We start from the raw sequence: 20,120 nt of genomic DNA on the forward strand, positions 1-20,120 counted from the left end.
TATATTAACAAATAAAAATACAGTGTACTTCTGGTATATATTATTTTCCCAAATCCCTGATTATTTCCTTAGGATAAATGAATACAATTAGGATCTCTAGGTACAAATAAACTCAAAATGGAAAAACTACATATTGCCTACCTTCATTAAGAATTTATGAAATGCGAATAAAAAGCATCCATTTTCAGTTATTCAATTGATAAAGATAGTAACTAATGTGGACAAAACTTCAGGAAAATGAGCACTTTTACACTCTGTGGTTGAGGTACATTGATGCAGCATTTGGAAGACTTTTAGACAATGTATAATCTTTCCATTTCATGTACAATTTAGCTGACTACTTCTTAAGAGGTATGTTAGCTTTAAATCACTGTGACAAAATACCTGAGATAAACAATTTAAAAGGAGGAAAGATTTCTTTTAGGCTCATAGGTTCAGAGCTTTCAGTCCATGGTTTGATTGCTTTGGGGCTGAGGCAAGGCAGAGCCTCCTAGCAGAAGAAATGGAGGAGGAGGAGTCTGCTCATCTCATGGTGTCCAGGAAGCCAGGGAGAGAGAGAGAGGGAAAGGCTGGGGGCAAAATAATCTCCCTTCAGAGTCAGGCCCCCAGTAACCTACCTCCTCTAACTAGGGCCCACCTCCTAAAGTTTTCACCACCTCCCAATAGCCTATTAAACTACGTATCAATCAGAGGATTAATCCATGACTGACATCAGAGCCCTCATAATTCAGTCACGTCTTTCCTCTGAACACTGCATTAGGGACCAGGCCTTTAGGACGTGAACTTTAGGGAAACATTGCAGACTTAAGCCATAACACAGGCTTACATTTTCTATCAGTAATTTTATCATTCTAATATTCATATTTTTGTTTTATTTTCTCATGTACATCATTAAAGATAGGTAGGCTAGGTAGGTTCTTTTAAAAGCCCATGCATGCATATAACCTGGTCTCAATTTTCTAACCTGCTGCACTCTCTCAAGTTAAACATGATGATTTCTTTTTTCTTTTTCTTTTTTTTGATTAAATTGTTTTATTGGTACATTTTAGGTATATAATATGTTTACATTTATCATTGGGTATTTGTACGTGTACATGATGTATCTTGATTCTTATTTTTTCCCTATTCCCAGTCCTCCCTTCACCACCTCCACCCTTCCCTATTTACAAAGACTTTGTTTACATTTTTTCCTTTTCTCATCATTTGTTCTTTCCCTTCTTAGCACAGTTTTGTACTTTTCTATTGATTTGTCACTCACATGCAGCAGCAAAACACATGTGTAGAATAATGAATGCAAAATAGTAAACACATTTTAGTCCTTAAGTTTTTAATATCTTCTCTTTTTTCTTCTTTACTTTTTTTTTCAGTTTCAGCATGGGGCTCAAACCCAGAGTCTCACACATAGTCGACAACTGTTTGACCACTGAGCCACATCCCTAGCCCATAAATTGTAACTCTTTAAGTGTCTGCAAAATGAGATGTTGCATTAGTTTCTGGGGGCTACTATAGCAAATTACCACAAACATGGTGTCTTAAAACAATAGAAATTTATTCTCTCATAGTTCTGGAGACTAGAAATTCAAAATTGAGATGTTGGAAGGGACACACTCCTGCCAGTATCCTGGCCTTTTCTGGTCTCTGACAAACTAGGCTGTCCTCTGCAATGCTTGCTTATAGATGCATCACAAAAATCTTTGCTGTCATCTTCACATGTCTTCCTCCTCCTGCATCTCAAATGTCCCTGTCCTTCCTGCCTAGTGATTGGATTTAGCCCATACCCTAAATCTGGGAGTATGTCATCCTCAGATTCTTAATTTAATTACATTTTCAATGACCCTAATTCCAAATAAGGTCACATTCACAGGTTCCAGGAGTTAGGATTAAGCATAGTATTTGGGAAGACATCATTCAACCTATTACAAATGGTGAAAAGCTGCCAGGATGTACATTTCCCCTCCTCAGAGCTACATATAACTTTTCATCCATCTATAATTTATTTTTATATATAATATGTGATAGAAATCCAAGTTAATTTCACTAGATGGAGAACCAGTTGTATAAACATCATTAATTTTAAAAATAAAAAGTATTCTTTTCCCAATTGAAAGACTACCCTTATCATATATTAAATTCACATCTATGTGGAGATCTATTGTAGACCATATTTTTTCTTCTTCTGATCTTGTTTGCCTAGTCTTACACCCATACCACACCTATTGATTATTAACAGCTTCATAAAATGTTTATGTCTGGTAAAGGAACCTCCTATTTCACTGTTTTACTGTTTAACATCTCCCTTTACTGCTTGTAAGGGGTTTTTTTGTATACACTTAAAGATAATTTTATGCAATTTTAAAATGAAATATAATTGGAATTCAACTTAGATTTATATATTTATTTGTATAAAAATTAACATTTTTTGATTGTTGGCTTTTTCTACTCAAAAATGTGATAATTATTGCTTTCATTCCATTTGGGGAGGGTGCTGGGGATTGAATCCAGGACCTGGTGTATGCTAAGCATATGTTGTACTGCTGAGCTATGTCCACAACTCCCACTCAGTTCTTGTTTCATGATCTTCAGTAAGAAATTTACAAATTTACTCATTATGCAAGTCTTAACATGCTTCATATTAGTATATAAGTATTTCTGAGACAGGAGAGAAGGGCCCAACACTCCCCAAGAAGTATTAAATTTTTTTCTTTCTTCCATGTTTGACAGCCATGGTTGGCTTTCCCAAGCACTTTGCACCTGGCCACAGCTACGTCAGATATCCTAAGAGACATTGCTTTGGCTGTGGCAAGCTTTGTTCACAGGTCCATCCTGGGTGACTCCACCCCTCTCTAGCCATCCCCAATCCAGTTTTGTTTTGTTTTGTTTTGGTACCGGGGATCAAACTCGGGAACTTGCGCTTGAGAGGCAGGCGCCGGAACCACTGAGCTAAATCCCTGGCCCCCCAATCCAGTTTTTAAGGCACTGTTCCTTTGCCCATGACTAAATAAAAAGTCTATGGTTAACCAGCAACACTTTGCATGTGTAAGTCTGCTTTTTTCCACATAAGCAGGCCTCCCCATACCCTTATGCGGTATATGTTCCCTCATATCCCACAGCATGTCCTAATAAAGCCTCTTTCACCTGACATACTTTTGCTTATTCATGTTATCTATCTCAAGTAGAGCAAGCTGATGTGCTTACACTAAGAGCTGGTAACACTGAAGGTCACCAATACTGAAAGTGGCCAGCAGCTGGGGCTGGTAACACTGAGAGTGAGTGGTTGCTGAGCAGTGATGGAGACCAACAGGAGCGGCTAGACCCAGCTGCTGAAAAAGCTTCAGAGGGCTGCCAAGAGCTGCCAGGAGAGCAGCAAGGAGGGCTGCAAACACTAAGAGTGGAGAGCCACTGGCATTCAAATCACAAAGCCGTTAACACTGGAGGAGCTATACTTTACCTCTTCATGATTTCTACACAAATTGAGCCAATTATTCACATTTCATTGTTTTGTTGCTATTTTGAATGGTATAATTTTCTATTAATGCTCAACACTATATTTCTGTATTTTGGAAAGACAGTGAATACTTTTTACTACCAGTGAAGATAATAAAACCATATCTATTTTTTGGGAAGATAGCAGAGTGGTGAGCAGCAAAGAAAGAGCCTCTCTGAGATTTGGTGTCCTGACGCTGGAATATAGCAGTGTGAGGAGAAGGAGGGAAGTGACCTGAGGTGAAAATTGAAGTCCACAGGGAGAGTAGAGAGAGGGACTTTAATGAAGAGGAGGGAGGTACCAAGCAGCACTCTCTCCCAGAGCTCAGACTCTCAGCGAGGGAACAGGGTGCTGAACCTGCAGATGAATGGTGACTGCTGGCAACCCCAGAGGCCTCCACAGAGAAACACACCAATGCATCGCAGCAGTGGATGCACCAGACTGCACTGGCTGGCTGGCAATATGCGACCTGATGCTCTCTTCCTGATAAAAGCTACTGCTACCAGTCAGCCACACAATCATGAAGGCAAACAAGTGGTACTCCAAAGGGGACTGTTGGGTCATTTTGACTTTGGGGACAAACCAGAAATTGCGGAATAACAGATGTGGTAAACAAGGTGGAAGATGGCATACCATGTTTTTATCAGCCTGCTTTCTTTGGGGTGGCACTTGGCAGCAACACTCAGTGTATTTTTTAATCATACCTCCTAAAGACACAAGAGGGATTCTGGAGCCACTTCAAAAAATGGCACAAATTGGCGGTTCAACCAACACTGTTTCTTTTTTTTTTTTTTAAATTCTTTTATTGGCACATTGTAGGTATACAACACAATTACATTTCTCATTGGGAATTACATTGGGAATTGTACCTTTACATAATGCATCTTGGTTCTTATTTTTTCCCCATTCCTAGCCCTCCCTTCACCCCCTCCACCCTTCCCTATTTACAAAGACTATTTCCATTTTTTCCATTTCTCATCATTTTTCCTTTCCCTTCTTTCCTTTCCCCTGCCCCTCCCACTACCCCTACCCCTTTGGACCTTTTCTTCCTATTTTGCATTATCGATTATTCATTCTAATCATTGGTACATTTTATGTATACAATATAATGACATTCATCATTGGAAATTTACACCTTTACATAGTCTCTCTTGGTTCTTATTTTTCACCCTTGCCCAGCCCTCCCTTCAACCCCTCCAGTCCTCCCTATTTACAAAGATTTTGTTCCTATTTTTCCATTTTCTCATATTAATCCCACTCCCTTCTATCCCTTCCCCTAGCCCTCCCACTTCCTTCCCCTTTGCCCCTTTTCTTCCTATTTCACATTACCTATTACACATTTTAGTCCTTATTTACACTTTCAGTTTCTCACACCAGAGAAACTATTTGGTATTTATACATGTGTGTCCTATTTATTTCACTTAAGAGTATTGCCTCAATATGCATCCACTTAGCTATAAATGTCTCTAATTTCTCATTTTTTATGGCTGAGTAGTACTCCATTTTATAAAAAAAACCACATTTTCTTGATCCAGTCTCCAGTTGATGGGCATTTGGGCTGTTTCCAAGTTTTAGCTATTACAAACTGTGCTGCTATGAACATGGGTGCACATATATCACTGTGGTATGATTCTTTTAATTTGAGGGGGAAGATCCCCAGCAGTGGAATAGTGGGGTCAAATGGGACTTCCAGTCCTAGTTCTTTGAGGTATCTCCATACTGATTCCCACAGTGGTTGCACCAGTCTACACTCCCACCAGCAGTGGAGCAGGGTTCCTCTTTCCCCACAGCCCCACCAGCGTTGGTTATTGGTTGATTTCATGATAGCAGCCATTCTTTCTGGAGTGAAGGGGAATCTCAGCCTTGTTTTCATTTGCATCTCTCGAATGACCAATGATGTTGAACATTTTTTCATGTATTTATTTGCTATTTCTACTTCTTTGTCTGAGAAATGTCTGTTCATTTCAGATGCCCATTTTTGGATTGGGTCTTTAAATTTGGGAGGTCTGATCTTTTTAAGTTCTTTATAGATTCGAGATAGTAGACCTTTGTCTGAGGAAGAGCAGGTGAAGACTTTTTCCCACATTGTGTGTTGTCTCTTCACACTGCTGGTGGTTTCTCTTGCTGTGCAGAAGCTTTTTAATAAGAAGAGATCCCATTTGTTGATTGTTTGTGCTAGTTCACGGGCAACTGAGGTTTTGTTCATAAAATCTTTTCCTACACCGATGTCTTCAAGGGTTCTACCTAACCTCTGTTCCAACTGGTTCAGAGTTTCTATTTTAATATTTAGATCTTTAATCCATTTTGATTTTAGTTTAGTGCATGGTGAGAGATATAGGTGTAGTTTGAATCTTTGGCAAGTTGAAGCCCAATTTTTCCAGCACCATTTATTAAAGAGGCTATCTTTCCTCCAGTGAGGGTGTTTGGCTCCTTTGTCAAAGATGAGATGGCTGAGTGTGTCTGGCATTGTTTCTGCATCTTCTAATCTGTTCCACTGGTCCTCAAGTCTGTTTCTTTGCCAATACCATGCTGTTTTTATCACAGTACCTTTGTAGTAGAGTTGCAGGTTGGGGATTGTGTTACCCCCTGCCATGTCTCTGTTACCTAGAATTACTTTTGCTATTCTGGATCTCTTCTTGTTCCAAATGAATTTTTGGATTGTTTTCCCAAGGTCCATGAAGTATGCTGCTGGAATCTCAATTGGAATTGCATTAAATCTATATAGCAGTTTTGGAAGTATGGCCATTTCCACTAAATTAACCCTTCCTACCCAGGAACAGGGGGTGTCTGTCCATTTTCTGATATCATCTTCAATCTCTCTTTTCAGAGTGCCATAGTTTTCAGAGAAGAGGTCTTTGATTTCTTTCGTTAGGATGATTCCTAGGTATTTCAGTTTTTTGGATGCTATTGTGAAAGGAATTATTTGCCCTATTTCTCTCTCAGTGAGTCTGTCATTTGTGTAGAGGAAAGCTATTGATTTTTGTGTGTTGACCTTGTAACCAGCTACTTGACTGAATTTGGTTATTAAGTCTAGAAGACTTTTGGTGGAGTTCTTGGGGTCTTCTATATAGAGTATCATGTCATCTGCAGATAATGACAATTTGACTTCTTCATTTTCTATCTTTATTCCTTTTATTTATTTTTCTTGTCTAATTGCCATGGCTAATGTTTCCAGAACTATATTGAACAAGAGTGGTGATAGTGGACATCCTTGTCTTGTTCCTGATTTGAGTGTGAAGGATTTCAGTTTTTGACCATTTACTATGATATTGGCTGTTGGTTTTTCATAGATGGCTTCTATCAGTTTGAGGTAGAGACCATCTATTCCAATTTTTTGTAGGGTTTTTAACATAAATGCATGTTGGATTTTGTCAAATGCTTTTTCTGTGTCTATGGAGATAATCATGTGGTTTTTGTCCTTGGCTCTATTGATATAGTGTATTACATTGATTGATTTTCATATATCCCTGAACCATCCCTGCATCCCTGGGATGAATCCCACTTGATCAGGGTGTATGATCTTCTTGATGATCTTCTGCATTCTGTTTGCCAGTATCTTATTAAGGATTTTTGCATCTATGTTCATTAGTGAGATTGGCCTAGAGTTCTCTTTTTCAGTTGGGTCTTTCTCTGCTTTGGGGATCAAGGTGATGCTTGCTTCCAGGAATGAATTTGGGAGTATTGCTTCCCTTTCAATTTCATTGAAGAGTTTAAACAGTAATGGCAGCAGTTCCTCTCTAAATGTCTTGTAGAATTCAGCAGTGAAGCCATCAGGGCCCAGGCTTTTCTTAGGTGATAAATTTTTAATTACGTTTTCAATTTCATTGCTTGATATTGGGTTGTTCAGAATTTTTAGGTCTTCTTCGTTCAACTTTGGTAATTCATATGTATCTAGGAATCTGTCCGTTTCTTCTGTGTTGTCCATCTTATTGGCGTATAGGTTCTGGAAGTAGGTATTGATGATCCTCTGGATTTCTGCTGGGTCTGTTGTCATTTCACCCTTTTCATTCCTAATTGCATGGATTTGGGCCTTTTCTTTCCTTTTTCTGACAAGTTTGGCTAAGGGTTTGTCAATTTTGTTGATTCTTTTGAAGAACCAACTCTTGGCTTCATTGATTTTTTTGTATCATTCTCTTAGTCTCCATTGCATTGATTTCTCCTCTGATCTTTATAATTTCTTCCCTTGTATGAGCTCTGGGGTTGTCTTGCTCTTCTTTTTCTAGAAGCTTGAGGTTCAGCATCAGGTTGTTTAATTGGGCTCATTCTGTTTTCCTAATATGAGTATTCACTGCTATGAATTTCCCTTGTAAGACTGCTTTCATTGTGTCCCATAGATTCCGATATGTTGTACTGTCATTGTCATTTAATTGAAGGAACTGTCTGATTTCTTCTTTAATTTCCTCTGTGACTCATTGGTTATTCAGAAGTGTGTTGTTCAATTTCCATGTGTTTATGAAATTTTTTGAGTTTCTTTTGCTATGGATCTCCAGTTTCATCACACTATGGTCTGATAATATACAGGGGATAACTTCAATTCCTTTGCACTTACTTAAACATGTTCTATGTGTGAGTATGCGGTCTATTTTGGAGAATGACCCATGTGGAGCTGAGAAGAATGTGTATTCTGATTTTGTGGGGTGGAAGACTCTGTAAACATCTGTTCAGTTCATTTGTTCAAGCATTCAATTGAGTTCTAGTATTTCATTGCTTATTTTTAGTCTAGTTGATCTATCTATTTGTGACAGTGGGGTGTTGAGGCCCCCCACTACAATTGTATTAGTGCATATATGACTTTTCATGTCTGTTAGTATTTGTTTTATATAGTTGGGCACACTAGTGTTTGGTGCATAGATATTCATGATTGTCATCTCTTCCTCTTGGATTCTTCCCTTTACAAGGATGTAGTGTCCTTCTTTGTCTTTCTTAATCAGTGTTGGTTTGAAATCTACTTGATCTGCAAAGAGGATAGCTACTCCTGCTTTTTTTCGGGTTCCTGTCACATGGAGTATTATTTTCCACCCTTTAACTTTCAGTCTATGAGTTTCCTTTTGAATTAAGTGTGTTTCTTGTATGCAGAATATTGTTGGATTTTGCTTCTTGACCCATTCTGCCAGTCTATTTCTTTTGATTGGTGAATTCAGACCATTAACATTGATGGTTATAACTGAAACATATTGACTTGTCATTGCCATGACTTTTTCTTTTTGTTGGGTTCTCCCCCTTTACATTTAATTTCTTATCATGCCAGATGGGTTCATTCTGCTTTGCTTCCTGGGGTTATGATCCTCAATGTCTGTTCCTAGGATATTGTGTAAAATTCTTTGGAGTGCTGGTTTGGTATTCACGAAGTTCCTAAGGTGCTCTTTGTCATGAAAGTATCTTATTTCTCCATCCATTTTGAAAGATAGTTTTGCAGGGTACATCAATCTGGGTTGGAGGCTGTTTTCTTTTAGGGCTTGGAATGTGTCACTCCAAGCTCTTCTTGCCTTGATGGTTTGTGTTGAGAAGTCTGCTGTGATTCTGATGGGCTTTCCTTTGTATGTGATTTGTTTCTTTTCTCTAACTGCTTGGAGAACTTTGTTCTTCTGTTGAGTTTCTGGAATCTTAACAATTATATGCCTATGTGTAGAATTTTTTTTGATCAAGGCTATTTGGAGTCCTATATGCCTCACTTATCTGTATGTCAAGCTCTTTTCCCCTGCTTGGGAAGTTTTCTGCCATTATTTCTGTGAAGAGATTTTTTATGTCATCTGCACTCTCTCCTGCTTCTTCCCTGACTCCAGTCAGTCTTATGTTATTCTTCTTTGTATCATCTAGCAGCTGCTGGATTGATTTCTCATGGTCCCTTATAATTTTGAAGCAATTTTTCTTTTCCTGGTCACTAATTGCAATCTTATCTTCTATATCTGAAATTCTGTCCTCACATTGGCTCATTCTGCTGTGCAGACTTTCAGTGGAGTTTTTCATCTCCTGGAAATCTATTTGCATCTGTTTTATGGATTCCATTTGTTTCCTATGTTGGGATTCCATCATGTTCTTGAGCTCCTCTCTAGATTTATTAATCATGTCTTGCACTAAGGGCACAATTTCTCCTTTTATCTGAGAAATTATTTCTAATTTCATTTTTTCCAGATCCCCTTTTGTTGCCAGTTCAGTAGGTCCAGATGGTTGAGTATCAGAGTGTTCCATGTCATTTCCCTTTGGGGTTGCTGTAGGTGATCTGGAAGTCTGGTTTTGAGACTTATTTACGTGTTTTCTCATTTCGACTGGGGTGGGGGGCTGTTGGCTCCTGCACGGATTACCTCTACTGAGCTGGAAGAGGTGGGACAGGGGCCGGGAGCAGCAGTAGGGATGGTGGCCCAAAAGCCCTTTCCTCTGGGCTGGGAGCAGTGGGAAGGATGTTGGCCAGGAAGCCCCTTCCTCTGGACCAGGAGCAGTGGGAGGGCAGCTCAGAAGCCCCTACCTCTGGGACAGGAGCAGCGGGACTCAGTACTGTGGTCTGGTGGTCCAGTGTCCTCTGCATCTTTTTAGTGTGGAACCAGGTGGCTGTACAGAGGAGGGGGAGTGTCCAGTGGATTGTTGCCAGGGTGCGGGCTGATTCGGCATGTTCCACGTGACTCACCTCTGTTTCCATGAGATGGGAAGTTGCAGCATTTTGGCCCAGTACCCAATTCTCCTAGAATGGGGCACAATATTGTTAATGACCCCTCAGCAAACTCCATGTTGGCCCTACAAGAAAACCAATTAGTAGCAACAGCTGTGACACTTTGAGTGTAATATTAAAATCAGCATCAATTATAGCATTAAATACAAACTGAATATTGTAAAATCTAATGACCAATAAAGTAAAAGACTTGTCCATAGGAAAGAGATATATAATTACAGTGTGAGCACTCAGATAAATCAAATATTTTCCTACTATCAACCTACAGTAAACTTCTACTAAATGGACCAATTTTACTTCTACTAACAATAGCACAGTATTACTCAACAGCAATAGTGTAAAGTTAACTATCTAGAGATTCATAAAGCTTAGTAGTTATTCTAGTAAAAGTAGAGGGATTTTTAAAAAGATTTGAAAAATTAATTGATAGTATATGAAGGAGGAAAGAAAGTATGATAGGGATCCTATTAAAGAGTAAAAGAAAGTTAATAGTGATAGAGAACAGTCACTGGAAAGAACAAACCAGAATAAGAACAAACAAGAAAGTTAATAGTGATAGAGAACAGTCACTGGAAAGAACAAACCAGAAAAAGAAGAAAAAAGATAAACAGCAAGAACAGGAATACAGAAAAAGGAAGAGAAGAAAGCTGGAAGAGAAAAGATAACAGGCAAATAATAAATAAAAATAAGAGAAAGAAAGTGAGAGAAAACCCCCAAACCCTTAAAAAGAGAAAATAAAAATAATACAACATAGGAAAAAAAGAATTGAGTTGAAGAAAATATTACTGTGTTATTGAATGAATGGTTTCTTTCCACAATCTGCAGTTTTGGGATACAGACAGACATGATTTTTCTATGCCTAGCTTTAGGGCCTGTGGGTCTGAGGTGCTCCCCTTGCACTGGAGGTCTGGCTATTTGTTCCTCCCCAGACTGTGGTTATGATTTTTGCCAGGGTGTGTCTTGCTCCTTTCTGTAGGTGGAGAACATGGTCAGCCCTCTTCTCACTGGGTTGTACACTACAAGATGGGGCTTCAATTAGGCTGTTGGAATGAATGTCCACAGCCCTGGTTTCTGGTTTTCCCTTCTCATCCCAGGTGTCTTCAGCCAAACTCTGATCCATTGATTAGCCTTTGCATCTGCTACCCCTTTTATGATCTTTTTGGGGCACACGACTCCATCTCAGAATGACTCTCTGCTCCTCCTGCACAGGTCAGCTTTCTTATGTTGAGGGGTGGGGTACCACTTTGGGTCCATTCTCTCTCAACATGGTTATACTGATTGCATAAGCTCATCAAAACCAAAAAAAAAAAAAAAAACAGTACATACTGAATGATTACAGCTTTCTTGCACCTAGAAAATGCAAACTACCCACTTGGGACATAAAGTACATAGACTGATTGGGATAGGCAGGCAAGAAGCTACTACAAGTCGCCACAAGTAAAGTTGCAAATGTTATATGTACGTGTTCATCATCGGCACTTGGGTGATGGTTTCTAGAGTTTAGGAAGACTATCTGCCATGCATTCACCACATGCTTTCCTGCCTCACTCTACTGTGTTTTCTCAGAAATAAGACCTAAACCAGCAAAAAGAATGACAGCCCCAATCAGCCTATCCTTGCTTTACCTGCCATTACAGAGTAGCCATGGAGCAAGGGAATAGTGAGGAATAATTTTCTGCATGACACTGGTCATCACCACATTAACAATCACCTGGGACTAGTTCCAGTTAGGTATTTCCAACTAGGTCTTATTTTCAGGGAAACACAGTATGGTACTATACTGAATACTACACTTTGGTATTTAGTTCATTAGCTAAGAATTAATAATTACTCACTGTGTGCTCCTCAAAGCTACACCCTGCTATGAACCCTCCACCACCAAATTATACTTTGAAACAAACATTCGTATCTCTTAAGGAAAATTATTGTGGAAATTTCTAGAAAGTCTCAGTACTACCTAATTAAATGGAAATGATGCTAAGAAAGACAAGCATTCTAAAATTTCATGGCTCTGTAAGTGTAAATGTCCCCCACTGCATTTTCATAGAAAATGCCTCCTTTATATGGAAAAGAGCCCCAGTCCTGTGCCCACCACATGCAAAGTGTCAATGCACCCATGTTGCTCTAAAAGAGAAGATGTCACCAATGCCTCATATTACCAAAGTTTTTCTTAGTATTGATATTCTAAATAGCACACTGAATCAAGCAGGATGATGTATGACTGTAATCCCAGCACTCTGGGTGGCTGAGCCAAGATCACAACGTGGAGTCCAACCTGACCAATTTGGTGATTTTGGGAAATCTTTACTGTGTGTCTGAAAAAAAATGTTTGAGGATATACCCATAGTTCACTGTGGAGATGCATGGTGTAAGCCCCAGCAATACAAACATGAAAAACTAACAGATAGATGATAAATAGATGAAAAGCTTCATAGATACTTAGATATAAATAATAAAATAAGTGGCCACTGATTTATTTAGTGTGAAGAAAAAATGGGCATAGGGTTTTCAATCACAGGGGGACTTTGGTTGTGGCACCCCAAGACATGACCTCACTTCCTTGGCAACATGTCCAAACAGAACTTGGAACCCTTGTTGACAAGCATCACAATCTACTGTCAGCCGTCTCCCAAGCTCACTTGGCTAGAGACGGTCAACAGCAAACATGCTGAGTTACTTCTCCACTGCGCGAGGCCACAGCCTCAGGACCCCAGGCAGAGAAAGTATCTGTGAAAGATTATGAAGATGGCTGACTGCATTCAGAGGCCACAGGCCACACTGCAGCAGCCACCTGACTGTCACAGACACCCCAAGGAAGGTCTCCCCGGAAGTGGCCACCAGTGACCTACCAAAATCAAAGTATCCCTGTGAAGTCTCCCTAAGCCCAAATACCAATGGCACTGAAACTGGAAAGAGCCCAGGGCAAATTTCACCAGGCCCAGATGCCGGAGTCCAGCTCCAATGGGTTCAGGTCCTGAGAGGAGGTGTGGAGTCTGTGGAGTCGGCAACAAGAGAATGAGACAGACACTGAGTGGAGGGTCGGCAGCTCAGCTTGCCTGTCTGAGTTATACCGAAATCACTTTACTTATATATGCTTTGATTACACAAGGCTTTGGTAAGCACGTGGGTCCATACACAGTGTGTTTTCATACAGAGTTAAAGAAAAGCTGATATCATCTAAGAAACTATTTTAGACCACCCAGTTCTAAATACTCTTCCCAGTGCTACGTGAACTCTTGCTAATTTATCAAATTTGCATTTGAGGAACAAGAAGCATTTTAGCAAGGTCAGGCTACTTCATTAGGCCAAGTTTCTCATTGTTGTGTGCCCTGCGGTTATATAGGTGTTGGCCAAGGGTGACCTTCCAAGAGCCATAACTGCATCATTCATTTGTTAATGTCCCAATTTCCCTTTGTTCGGTCAGGGCATATGGATGTCACATCCCCACTACTCATGGAGGTATGAGTGAGGGGCTTTTCTGTAAATGGATTTACAATTTCTTCCTGTAATCCTGGCCTAATAACCAGTTCCAAAGTACTGACTTTTATCCTTTCAGTGATTTCCCAGGGAGTACTGCACCGAGGTAATCACTACCACGGAAAGCGAAAGCAAAAGACAGAGTCATGGTTTCAGCCATAGTCTCAGTTTCACTGGAGCTGCATCAAGCAGTGAGATTGTGACCATGGCCTGCGCCACCCAGAAACATCCAGCAGCTCAGGGCAGGTATCCCCAGAAATGGGCACAAAAAACCTGGAAAGTCAAAGAAGTCCAGAGTCGGAATCTGAAGACACAGCCACCAGCCCCCGAGAGACACTGAGAAGCCTGGTATACACCCACCCAGGCCTGGCTGCCACTATTGGAAACAACTTCACAAAGAGCATTGCAGAATTCTGGCCAGTGCAGTCCCTACAGGCAGGTAGGCTGCTCTCGTTCTCTGAGCCCTGCCTGCCTGTTTCCCTGGGCAGCCAACCTGTCTATGGTCCCTTCTTCCCAGGCACCTCCACCACCCACACCTCTACCCGATCAGCCCTGATTTGGGGAAGAGACATCATGACAAGATCTCTTGAGATTTCCACCCCCTTTGAGGGCCTGTGTGATAAAGATCGAGATGTGTGGTGTTTGGACAATAAACAGCTTTGCATCACAGTTTGGGTAGATGAGGAAGGAGAACCATATCCTGTGTCACCTCAGTTGGAGTTAGAAACAGCCTTTAGGCTTTCTGAGCTAAAGAAGGATTCTGAGCTCTTAATTCATGAATCACCTTGTATACCAGAACATCCTATAATGGCTTGTCCAGTAGAAAATAAATCCATCCACCAGAGAGTTGGAGGCCTCTGAAGAGGTGTCTGCTGTCTGCACAGACCATATAGGGGGACTTGGCTGCCAGGTATATAAGTGTGTCAACTGCAAACTCTGGTTCATAAGAAGTGCCACAAGCTTGTCACAGTTGAATGTGGGCAGCCTTCTTTACCATCGGAGCCCATGATGCCAGTGGATCAAACATCCATGGCTTCAGACACTGCACAGACAATAATCCCACATCATCTTTCAAGTCATGAGGGTTTAGAACAAGTTGATGAAGAGAGTGAGGCAGTGAACAACAGGGAAAGTGGCAAAGTTTCACCTAGTTTAGGTCTTGAGGACTTTGATATGCTCTGCGTGATAGGAAGAAGAGGTTATGGAAAAAGTACTGTTGGTTCAATTAAAAAATTCAGATCGTTTTTATACAATGAAAGCAGTGAAAAAAGAGCTTGTTAATATTGATCAGGTACAGACAGAGAAGCACGTTTTGGAGCAGGCTTCGAATCATCCTTTTCTTGTTGGACTGCATTCTTACTTCCAGACAGAAAGTAGACTGTTCTTTGTTCTAGATTATGTAAATGGAGGAGATCTACTATTTCATATGCAGCATCAAAGAATACTTCCTGAAGAACATGCCAGGTTTTGCTCTGCAGAAATCAGTTTAGCATTCAACTATCTTCATGAGTGAGGGATAATTTATAGAAATTTGAAATTGGACAACTTATTACTGGACACAGAAGGGCACATTAAGCTCACTGACTTTTGCATGTGTAAGGAAGGCTTACAGCCAGGAGATATGACCAACACTCTTTGTGGTACTCCTAATTACCTGGCTCCAGAAATTATAAGAAGGGAAAATTACGGTTTCAGTGTTGGTGAGCTCTTGGAGTACTGATGTTTGAGATGATGGTTGGAGAGTCTCCATTCCATCTTACTGAGAGCTCTGATAACCCTGACCAAAACTCAAACATTAATCTCTTCCAAGTTATTTTGGAAAGAAAAATTCACATACCTCATTATCTGTCCATAAAAGCTGCAAATGTCCCGAAGGGCTTTCTGAACAAGGACCCAAAGAAACGATTGGGTTGTCATCCTCAAACGGGATTTGCTGATGTTCAGGAGCATCCGTTCTTTCGAAATGTTGACTGGCACATGATAGAGCAAAAGCAAGTGGTACCTCCTTTTAAACCAAATATTTCTGGGGGATTCAGTTTGGACAACTTTGATCCTCAGTTCACTAATGAACCTGTCTGTCTCACCCCAAATGATGACATTGTGAGGAACACTGATGGAAATGAATTTGCAGGTTTTGGGTATATCAATTGTCTTTCAATGTATGAAGAAGAATGAGTTTGAGCCTCACTTTTCAAATATGGATTCTGCTTCTTGCTATTTAATGCATGGAAACCTTGTTACCAGTCTGGATTCAATTAACCATTTCATAATTGTCTAGATGCTAATTTTAACTCCTTTTTTGCAGTTATATTTAGACGTAATACTTGATTCTTATAGTCTATAGTAGAGAATATGGAATTTTTTGTTGATAGTATTGCTTTTTATCATTTGACTTAAATACAAATGAGGCAATTGCTTGTTAACCAACCTTGTAGACACATTTCATTTGTTAAGTGGAGAGAGAAGGCCTAATATTTATTCTTCTTATTCACAATAACAAGACACAATTTGTCTTTTAAGTAAAATGTCTTCACTATTGTAGTTTCTCTCCAAACCATATTACCTGTACTTTTTGGGCCCAGCTTATGCAGTGTTCAGGGAAATCAAAAAAATAAAAACAATTTTGAATAAATCTGTAGAAAACATATATGTTATAGTTTTTATCTTCTTAGTTAAGTTTTTTAATTTAATAAAATAATACATGAAGCCGGGGATTTAGCTTAGTGGTTTCGACGCCTGCTGTGCAAGCTCAAGGACCCAAGTTCGATCCCCAGTACCAAAAAATAATAATAATAATAATACATAAAATACATAGTAGAATTCATTTCAGGGGAAGAGTTCTTCAAACTATTTTTATTAAAATTAGCACTTAGAAATTTATTATTTAAAGAGCTCTGGATATAGCATCCCTCTGTTTTGATACTTTTTTATGCGAAGGACTTGAAAAATAACTATTATCTAAATAAGTTACAAAGCTACAAACTTAGTAAAATTTAATTTTAGGTAAGCTATTCAGTTTTAAATTTAGAATGATTTAAAATTTGTAAGCATTTAATACATTATCTTTTTATCTTTTTTTGGATGCCCTGTTTCATTAGAAATGTAACTTTTCCAACGCTTGTAGTCATATATTGTCTCTTCTTCAAATAACTTAATTTGAAAGTAATGAAAGCATCAAGAGAAAATGTTTATAAACAATAACATGTTCATTTCCAAGGTATATCTATATTTCTCTTAATTCCTGGAACTTGTTTTAAAACAAAAAGCAGTACTCACAAGATAAACTTATAGAGAATTCTGCCAAGTCAGAAATATGTTTATGATATTGCTTTTAAGTGTTGCTCCTTCTCATAGGGCATTTCAGAATGTAGAATAATCACACAGGGCATTTGTTTAGCATGTTTATTACTGAGCCCACATTGGAATTCTTTTAGGCTTTTGGACCTCATTTTGAGAAACACTTTGTTCAAGTTATTCTTTTTCTTTTTTTTTTTTTGGTACCAGGGATCAAACTCGGGTCCTTGCGCTTGCGCAGCAGGCGACGAAACCACTGAGCTAAATCCCCGGCCCTCAAGTTATTCTTTTGTCCTCCAGTTAAACAGTAGAAAGTGTATTCATGGTATAGTATTTTAAGATGGTATAAGCAGAAATTCACAACACTATGAACATTTTTGAACAAATGGTAATGAATGACTTCATTAGATATCTCCCTTGTTCTCCCCAACAAAATCTTATATTTTCTGCCAATGATATACAAATGATGAGCACTTTTCTTTGATGAGGTTTTCACCATTATTCAGGGTGGTCTTTTGTTTTTAAAATTTTTAAATAAGAAGATTGACTGTGTATATTTTATGCAGAATTGCATTACAAATAGGTTTTTAACTGTGTTCTATTTTTGCAGTCTTTAAGTGTCATGTCAATTCTTTTCATGTCATATAGAAGGTCTCTCAAAATACTCACCAGGGAAATAAGGCAGTTTGCAGTCAGAGTGGTTGGCATTCTGGTGTTCTAGGAAATAATTTATTTAGGATAACCCTGTGGTCTGATCATTTTATGCATATACAGCCTGGATTAAATTTCAAGTACTGTTGTGTTCAGTGCCAGTATATTTACTTTATATATTTGTTTTGTTTTGATTTTTGTCATGTAGAACATGCCTTGGCCATCAAATTGTAATCTGTATTTGTGTACCTTCTTTTTCATATTAAAAACCTTTAAATAAAACATTTAATACAAATTTTTAAATCACATGTATTTTTAAAATCCATGAGGTTGATTTTGTTCACATTTAGATTTTCTAAAATTGGGATGTGTCATAAAATCAAAGTATACATTATTTGGTTTTTCTTTTTCCACAAAAAATTATTAAAGTTGATGGTGTGTTTCACACACTTTTACAGAGTGAGGTTAAGTTCATCTATATAATTTATATAGATTGAAAGTAGTGTGGTTTAGATGTTTGAAACTTCTGATGTCCTGAAAGTAGTACTTGGTTTAAATTCTTGAGCGAACTTTTAATTTTTATGAGCTTTCTAATGGCATGTAGTTGTTTTGAAGAATAAAGTGAAAGAATGAATTAAAAGCTCTTACTACAGAGCCTAGTCATAAACATAACTCAATAAAAGAGACCTGGGCAGAATATTTCAGTAAATTCCAACAGGCTGATTGTACACATTATTTTTATATATTAAAAATAAGAGCTTTTAAAAATTTAACTGACACCTACCTTGCAAGCGCAAGGCCCTGAGTTTGATCCTTGGTACCAGAAATAATTAATTAATTAATTAATTAACAAAGTGATATTAGGCAAAACTGCAAATTTATAAGTTGAGCGAATTAGTTATAAAGATACTCAATGACCTGCTTAATTTTGAAATTCTCTTGTAGGTTTATTAACTTAACTGGGCATGATCTTATTCTCTCAAGGTATGTGAGGGAAGTGTACAAGGTCTTTGTATTAAATCTCTGACAGTTTTGGTCTATGAGACATAAAGACTGATGTGTTACACCTCACTTTTTATTAGTGCATCAGCTATATCTATGAATACTGAGTAGGCAATTTCATACAAAGGAATTTAATATTCCCTGGATTTCAGAAGATGGATTGAGTCCTTGTCAACAAATTATTAACATTTTTTCTCACTGATACTTAAATATTATCAAAACTATTATTTTGCATCTCCTTTCTTTTATTAACATTTTTGTAAGCATACGTGAAATAAGTTTGAATCTATTTTATGCCTATATAAAGAACTTGAAGATTCTTGGGCTACTTATAAAAATTAAGAGCGTTTTGGGCTGGGGATTTCGCTCAGTGGTTCCGCCACCTGCCTCACAAGCAGAAGGACCTGAGTTTGATCCCTGGTGCTAAAAAAAAAAAAAAATTTAGAGCGTTTTAAAATTTAACCAAGAATTTGTCAATTTCTCAAGGGAAACAATCAGCCATTCTGACTTACTTCACTTAGGAATTTTCTATCCAGGAACATTTTATTAAATTAGGCTAATCTTTCTTGATGATAAAGTATAATGAAAAATTTTATCTTAATATTTACAGCATATGATGCCAAGGTCTTTAAAACACAGATGAACTCAAGTTCCTGTTTAAATATTCTTTTTTGCTCTTTACTAAGCATTATAAGAAATATCTTCATCATTTTCTACTGTAAATTCCTGATTATCCTCACAGATAACCATATTTCTCATATTTTCTTATATCTGAATCCTTTCCTGTTTTGTTTTCATTGTAATGAATGCACTGATGTAAAATACTGAGACTCTGCTGTGGAAACATTTTTAAAATATTAAATTAGATATAGAGCATTTGCAATTGGTGCTTTGACCTGTGACTCTTGTTTCCTTAGAACAGATTTAGTTTCATTCACTGGAGACCCACTGCTTGCTGACCTCTCAGGTCACTGTGCAAATATTTTTTCCACCCAGCGTCATTCCTTTATTCATTCAACCATAACTGAGCACCATAGCTGGGAATACCATACCAGTACTAACATTCATGGTCCCTGTTCTGATTGAGCTCAAAGTCTAAAAATCACCCAGATAAAAAATAAATTTGCAAATGAGGCATGAAGAGACCACATGCTTTTTATAAAAGCATATAATGGGAATCAAGGATATCTTATCTAAGGAAAATAAGATTGAGATGAGATCCTAAGGATGATTGGAGTTAATCAGAATAAGGGAGAAATAGACAATTGTAGGCACAAACAACAAATTCAAAGGTCCAGTGGCAGGAACATTTTTTAGGAATTAATTAGACTATTAAGGCTGAAGATTACATAGTGGAGATAAATGCTGTGAAAGTTGATTTTTGAAGACATAGATTGCGGCCAGGCCAGAGCAGGCCAAAGTTTTTAAACCATGATGAACACTTTGGAATTACTCTTAAGAGCAATGAAAATCTTCACATTGTTTTAAGTTGACATAGGAGGGTGTCAGGGAAAGAGGTAATGAGTTTAGGAATGGCAGCCTAGTAAG

General features: G+C 38.4%; 1 long non-coding RNA gene across 1 annotated transcript in view; it reads right to left on the reverse strand.

Moving 5' to 3' along the window:
• Nucleotides 1-8,975: 8,975 nt before the first annotated feature.
• The window catches only part of LOC147824659 (uncharacterized), a 31,665-nt gene continuing 20,520 nt past the window's right edge, over nt 8,976-20,120 (reverse strand). The window contains exon 3 of the long non-coding RNA XR_015441972.1: nt 8,976-10,160. This is a non-coding gene — a long non-coding RNA (uncharacterized LOC147824659). The remainder of the gene's footprint in view (nt 10,161-20,120) is intronic.

This window comes from Heterocephalus glaber, unplaced genomic scaffold (assembly GCF_053883595.1).
Source record: "Heterocephalus glaber isolate CG9 unplaced genomic scaffold, H.glaber_assembly_v1.0 deba00001532, whole genome shotgun sequence".
NCBI lineage: Eukaryota > Metazoa > Chordata > Mammalia > Rodentia > Bathyergidae > Heterocephalus > Heterocephalus glaber.